Genomic DNA, 7,911 nt, shown 5'->3' on the forward strand with positions numbered 1-7,911 from the left:
TATCTTTTGTTCTTCCCCGGTGCTGAGGCTTGGTCAAACCAATGGCAGGAACATGTATTACAAATTTAACTTTTTCAAGTTCCTCCCACTCCCACCCCAGAGTTCCGGCTGACCTTGGACTTCTCCAGGTCCTCCTACTCCCACAATTGGAGTGCTGGGTTTCAAGCAGCACCACCATAAATATTATCAGTGCCCCCCCCCCCCACTGCTTTTGATTTTTTTTTTCTCCTTGCTCTTCCCAGCGGCTAAGCTCGAGGCAAGCCCCCACATTTTAGAGAACATCACAGAAACAACTGCCTGCACAGAGCTCCAGAATCGTTCATCTAGTGCGCTCGGCCCACAGCCAAGGCTCTGAAAGCAAGGGCCTGTCTCTGGAGGAAGAGCAGAAGCCTGAAGCTTGAGGGATCTGAGCTGCTTCCCAAGTTGGAAGCAGGAAGCTTGTCCAGACTCCTGGGGTGGAGTCAGCAAAGGCAATGTACAGAGCTGGGCCCTCTGTTTAGCTGTGGGATTATAAGTGGCTAAGTCACATCCCCTCTTGGAAGAACAAAGGCGTTCTCCTTACACGGGCCTGTGCCCTTCTCAAAGGCAGTGCTTGATCATGGACATTTTTCAAGCAATATACACCAGCTTCTTCTGACCTCCCTCTCAGGGGTGACTCAGCAGCCTGGTCTGTACCAGCTGCTCCCACACCCTACGCTGCCTGATGCTTTTGGATGGTCTCAAGGGAGCGAGCAGCAGTGGGTAGACTTGGCAGGCTGACATATGACACTGGAGCAGAGTGACATCCTGTATCTAGTCAGTTTCCAGTGTTCCTTCCCAGCCCAGGGAAGGACAGGGCCTCATGGTGCCAAATGGAACCCGTGTGCCAAGGATGGATGGAGCCTGCTGGGTGCTGGCTTTCCAGAGTGTCAGAGTAAGGGAAGCGTCCTAGTGTGACATTTCCACTGTGTCCCTAGGACACTGCCCCATATATGCTTGGTGTTCGATAAATGTGTTGTTGGAACAACAAAGTGTAAGTGCTAATGAGAATCAAAGATCCCAGGAAACTTTCCTGAAGCACAGAAAAGGCTTCCCCGGCTGAGGATTTAGCCCAATGGTGGAACACTGGTCCAGCATGTGTTCAAGTACTACAAGGGAAAAAACTCATTAGGGTAGATAAAGTGGCTCACGCTTACTATGTTAGCTCTTGGGAGGTAAGGGCAAGGAGGACCCAGGAAAGTTCAAAGTCAGCTTGGGCTACGTATCCATTTGTTGTTGTTTCTCTGAGACAGCATCTCCATACGTAGCCCTGGCTGACCTGGAATTTACTCTGTAGACCAGGCTGGCCTAGAACTCACAGAGATTGCATACCTCTGCCTCCCCAGTGCAGAGATTAGGTCGGCCCGGGGCTACATGTCAGGATCCTGTTCCAGACCAAATCACGCCAAGCCGAACCTCTGGCCTGAGGATGGGGAGGGCTTCCTAGCATGCTAGTGGCCCTTAGGTTTGATCCCCTACACTGTACAAAAGGGAATGGTGGAGGTCGTGGATCAAGAGCTCACCTTCAGCCACGTAGCAAGTCTGAAGCAAGCAAGCTTGGGTTGTATGAGATTCTTACAAAGCAAAGCAAACAAAGCAAAAACAAAACAAAACAGAAACAAACAAACACAAACAAACAAAATACTCAACCAAATCAAAGCATCGAGGACAAGGAAGGGAGATGACAATATAAAGAAGATAAAACAATTTATTTTTAATTTTATTTATTTATTTAAGTCTGGCAGGACTGTCTGTGAAATATCGGATCCCTTTCTTCCCCTTGAGAACAGTACTGAGACATCTCAAAAACAAATATTGGTTCTTTTGTGTCTTTGACCAAAACAAAATCTTACAGCCGTGAAGGAGTTGGGAAATGTAGTTTTATTATAGGTGCGCCTGTGTCCAGCTAAAGAGGGGGTGCAGATGATGGAGCAGAGGTGACTGATAATGAGCGGGAGTAGCCGTGAGGAGGTGTGACAGCTGCTCTGCTGTTACCATCAGGAGTCAGCACAGCTGGGCGACACACGGTTCCAGCAGAGCTGAGTGGAGTACTACAGTCACTGTCCTTCTATCTCTAATGTTTGGATTTTGGCCTCTGTGTGCTGCATAACGGGGGACTTTCAGCATTGTGATTCATTCTATGTCTTTTCCTGAGAAATCATGTCTGAGTCTTTTTAGGAAAAATTATCTGGCCACTATTTGGAAGTTTTCCTTATGGCCTGGAGATCATTAAGCAGAGATTAGTACACAGCCAGTTGAGGCCATTACTCTAGGAATCTTCTTGCACTATCTGCCCCTGAGCAAACTCAAACAGTATAATTGATGTAGGGCAAACAGGGACAATTGGCAAACTCTGGCCAGGAGAACAGGTTACAGAGTCAAGGTCTCTTTTTTATTATAGGCTTAGAGGTCTCTAACAATATAATTTAAAGATAAAGGGCTACAGGAGGTCCTCCTGAGGGAATACAACTCAGTAAACACGATAGAGTGACTAAAATAAACTTTCCCTACTTTATAGTGTAGATGGTGGAATATATAATAAAAGAAGCTAGATATTAGTATTTGTTATTCATAAAAAGACCACTTCAGATATTTTTCTGTTTGTCTGGAGCCCTTTCCAACAGCAAACGTTGCCAGCCTACAAGCAGGCTGTCATATATTAAATGTGTTTGCTTTGGAGGTGACATTCTGTAGATTCTTTAAATTGGAGTTATAGGGCCCATAATAACAAGAATAATCTGCTCTGTTTGTAATTTTCTAATTGTGACTGAACTTGTAACTCTGGACACCTAATGAGAAGACAAACATATGTTCTGTACCACTTGGAGAATCATTAGTCTGTCTTTGTTCTGTGAAACTTGTATCAATAAAGCACTTGGCTGTTAACAGGTCGGCAGCAGAAAGGATCTGATTGCTTGATTGCTAGTAAATCAGCTGTGAGATTCCCCTGACCACAGTGCCTGGCTCCCTCCCTCCCCTTGCTGGCACCTTATCTCCTCTGCAGGCTGCTGTGTCCCGGAAGGACCATCTGACTCTCCTCTCTGTACCGGGGAAAGGCTCCTTGAGACCCCCCCTCCCCTGCAATTGTTGAAATATCAGGAGGTGCTTGTCCAATGTTTGGTAGGATGATAAGTTCCAGACTAGCCTGAACCACATAAGGAGACCAGACCCTATCTCAAAACCACAGATCCTGCATTTCACAGAAGGTACTACAGCATGGCCTCTCATTGTGAGGCTTTGGGATTGGGAGAGGCCAGCTCTGCTTGGCCCCATGGGAAGTCTGGGAGGGCTGACTCTAACAGAGCTTTGTAAGGTCATCATATTACCTTGCAGGCTGGCTACACACACACCAGTCTTGCTACGTCTGCCTCTTGTACACCATCTCTGTGCATTGTTCTTACCAGCCCTGTTTCCTTACCACCCCAGCACCCTTCAGCCACTGGGATCCTTTTGGGTCCCATGCCTCTCATAAAGAGCCCTTTGTGAACACTTCCAATGAATGCTTGCTTCCCCAGGGGTTCTTAGAACAGTTTGACCGGGCAAAAGACCTCAAGGGCTTTACAGCTCTTAATGCCTAATGCTCAGATCAAGAGAATTCTTCATTTATTTACTGCATATTTCGAGGTTTAAATTTATATTTTTGTATTACTGTGTGTGTGTGGTGGCTGGGGAAAGGGGCATGCCCTGTGTTTGTGGAGGTCAGAGGACAGTCTGATGGGGTTGTTCCCTCACCTTCTTCATGTGGTTTGGGGGATTGAACTCTGGTTTGCACATATTGGTAAGCTATTACTCACTGAGTCATCTTGCGGATTTTGTTTTGTTTTGTTTTTAAATTAAACTTATTGAGCACACACACACACACACACACACACACACACATGTGTGCCATGCTCCTCTGGAAGTCAGAATACAACTTTTGAGAATCTTTTGTTTTTCCACTCCTCTATGTGGGTCCCAGGAATTGAACTTAGGTTAGCAAGCTTGGGGCAAATGCTCCTTAAGCCATTTCAACACCCCCCACCCCCACCCCGAGACTACAAGGTCTTAACTTCTCCCAAGTAATGTGATTAAAGATGGGCCTCCATTCCTGGCTCTAAGAGGGATTTTATAGATGATTTAGGTATCCACTGATTTGGCAAAAAATTGTGATAATACGCTCCTTGTATATATGAACTCACACGGTGAGTTTTGACACATGGCTGGTCTCAGACTTGGCGTGTTGCAGAGGCTAACTGAAGAGTCTGATTCTCTGGCCTCTGAAGCATGGAGCCTCCATGCTCTGCAAGAGCAAATCACTCAGCTCTCTTCAGCTGCTCAGCATCCTGCTCACTGCCCACTTCCCCACTTTGCTCCCCAGGGGAAGTGGGAGCGGCTAGCAGGAACTGAAGATGGGAGTCTGAGGCCCATGTGTCTCCGAGGGGAGAGCAGGCTGCAGGAGGTTGGAAGAAGGCTGGGTTTCCCCTCAGTCAGGAGATCTGCTTCCAGGCAAGATTGTTGCCCAAGATGCTGAGTGATGGCTGATGATTTATCTTTTCTCCCCCAGGTCTTATTTTCCCATTAGTAAGATGACAGTAGGGGCTGATAACCTCTAAGGCCTCACGCCAATGGGCTCTGCAAGTCCTGTCCTCACATTGCCTGGGGGTTGGTTAGCTGGTACTGTTCTTGGGGTGTGTGTGTCAGCCCCAGAGCCAGCTGCAGAGCACTGTGAGTGGTTTTGCTGGGTCACTTGACTTTCTTCACTTGGGCTGGAATGTGTTGGGGAGGATCAGGGAGGGAGAGGCGAGGGTGAGATGGATATTGCAGTTAGAATCTCAGTGTGTTTCTCTAATTCTGGCTCACTTCCTCCTGTTCCCTTTTCTAGTGGCTGTAACTTCCCTATCTTGTTAAGCTTTTGAAAAATTAAATTTACCTATTATGTTCTTGGTGTGTGTGTGTGTTGACACATGTGTCATGGTGGCAAGTGAGATCAGGGGACACCTTGCACGAGTTGGTTTGCCTCATCTATTATGTGGGGTCCCAGGGATTGAACTCAGGTTTTCACGGTTGGCAGCAAGTGCCTTTACTCACTGAGCCATATTGCCTGGATCACCATTTAACAAAATGCTGTTAGACTACATCACTTATATACAATAATGGGTCTTATAATGACATCTCCATGATTGTATAGAATGAATACATTTGATCATAGTCTCCCCCATTACTTTGTCTCGTCTCCTGGTGTTGAACGGCTACTCCCCCTTTCGTGCCTTTGTATGCATGTGACGTACTGAGTTTCATGAGGAGTGTGGGTGAGCGTTAGTTACAGGAGCAACGACACCTTCCCAGTGACCACCACTGAAGAAAATGTCTCCGGTCCCCAGCAGCCATTACTCGCTTATAGATCCCCAGAAAGGGTTGGACCCCTCCCCCTCTTAGTTTTTTAACTGAAGGGGCTCATTCTAGTTCTGACTGACCTAGAATTTACTCCATAGCTCAGCCTAGCCTGAACTTATGATGCTCTTATGATGATCCTAACATCATCCAAGATTACAGCGGGAGCTGCCATGCGTGGTGGCAGCTGCTGCAGCTGCTTCCTCCTCCTCTTCCTCCTTCTCCTCTTCTCCCTTCTCCTCTTCACAGGATCTCAAAACCAGTAGCCCAGTTAGGCCTGGAGCTCTAGATCTTCCTGCCTCAGTCTCCCAATTGCTGGGGTCACAGGCACCATCTACCATGCCAGCCTGGTAGTGACTTTTTGCTTTTGAGACAGGGGCTCAACTGTGTAACCTTGGCTGATCTAAAAGCTTGCTTTGTAGTCCAGGCTAGCTTTGAACTCACAGAAATCTATCTGCCTCTGCCTCCCAAATGCTGGGATTAAAGGCACCCCAACCCCCCAACCCAGCCTAATCAGCCTAATAATAATAATAATAATAATAATAATAATAAAGTATTTCATTGCTAGTTATGTGTGTGTGTCTGTGTGGAATGTGTACATGAGTGCAGGTGTACCAGGAGGTGTCACATTTCTTGGAGTTGGAGTTGAAGGTGGTTGTGACACCCGTGGGTGCTGGGAATTGAATGTCATCCTCTGCAAAGGCATCAAGTGTTCTTAACAACTGAGGGACCCCCCCCCCCACTACCTAGAACCAAGTTGTTTATTTATTTATTTATTTATTTTTTTTTCCGAGGCAGGGTTTCTCTGTATAGCCCTGGCTGTCCTGGAACTCACTTTGTAGACCAGGCTGGTCTTGAACTCAGAAATCTGCCTGCCTCTGCCTCCCAAGTGCTGGGATTAAGGGTATGAGCCACTACACCAGGCTAGAACCAATTTATTTTATTTATTTATTTTTAAAAATACATTTACCTTTCTTTTATGTGCATTGGTGTGTTGTCTGTATGCATGTCTATGTGAGGGTTAGATCCTGGAGTTACAGAAAGTCGTGAACTGTTCTGTGGGTGCTGGGATTTGAACTTGGGACTTCTGGAAGAGCACTTGGTGCCTTCAACCGCTGAGCCATCTCTCCAGCCCCCAGAACCAATTTTTAAAATGTTATTTTACTTTTTTTTTTTTTTTTTTTGAGACAGAGTCTTACTATGTGGCTTAGGGGCCCTAGAGATCCTCCTGCCTCTGCCTCCCCCATGCTAGGACTCGAAGCGCGGGCATGCATGCTTGTCTTTATCTTCCATCCGTCACGAGTCTGTTACACAGCATCTGTTCTTTCTCTAAGCAATACAAGTTGCCTAAAATACATTTTTATTGTTTTTTTTTTTTTCCTTTTTTTTCCCTGCTTACACGCTCAGACTTCCATTCTCCCTGCCTTCTCACCAACACTGATTCAGAGACCTCTGAGTCTATCTTGCAGTCTGCAGTTCCCAAGATCACAAATAAAGGCGTCTCTCGTTTGCCGTTTTCTGAGTTTGTATTGGTTGACAACTGCAGAATGGCAGCCTGTGAATTTGAATCCTTAGTGTAAAGATGTAGGCAAATCTGTAACCTGTTTGTGCTTGAGTCTCATCTGTTAGCACGGCACGAATCACAGTAAATGGGGGCTGGAGATGTCACTCAGTTGGTAGAGTCATTGCCCGACATGAGTTGAAGCCCTGGGTTTGGTTCCTAGAACCAAACAGAACATGTATGGTAGCACAGGCAGGAAGATCAGGATTTGGAAGTGACTGAAGTTCGAGGACTGCCTGAGATACACGAATCCTCAGCTGCACAGCCAGTTGTCAGCCTCTTTGGGCTACAGGAAACCCTGACTTAAAAAAAATCTAACCACCGCCTGGCGTGGTGGTACACGCCTTTAATCCCAGCACTGGGGAGGCAGAGGCAGGCAGATTTCTGAGTTCCAGGACAGCCAGGGCTACACAGAGAAACCCTGTCTCCAAAAACCAAACCAAACCAAACCAAAAAAAAAAAAAAAAAAAAAAAAAAAAAAAAAAAAAAAAAAAACAAAAAAAAAAACCTAACTACCACTGTACAAGGGTCAGGCAGAAGAATTACAGGTTCAGAGCCTTTCTGGGGAATTTGGTGACACCCCTTTTCAAAAATAAAGTAAGGAGTGGGCTGGGAGGGTGGGGGGAATGGTGGTGTGCAGCTTGGAGGTACAACACTTGATATCAAGTATAATGCTTTGGGTTCAATACCGGGGACTGCAAACAAAAATCCCTGCTCCCGCCCCCCACCCCCAAACATTCTCCAAGGGGTTGAGGCAGAAGGTTGAGAGTTCCAGGTCTGCTGCGCGACGCTGAATTGTCGACCAGCAAGGCCATAGTGACTCGGCATCTCAAAAACAAATAGTAATACTTAAAGGTTGATGGGGCTCGGGGGTGGGGTGAGGGGGAGCACAAGATGCAGTTCAGGGCTTGGTACCAGCCCTGGGCTGGATTCCTCACATTGCAAAGGGAAAGAGAGGCGTT

This window comes from Mus caroli, chromosome 10, assembly GCF_900094665.2.
Source record: "Mus caroli chromosome 10, CAROLI_EIJ_v1.1, whole genome shotgun sequence".
Lineage (NCBI taxonomy): Eukaryota > Metazoa > Chordata > Mammalia > Rodentia > Muridae > Mus > Mus caroli.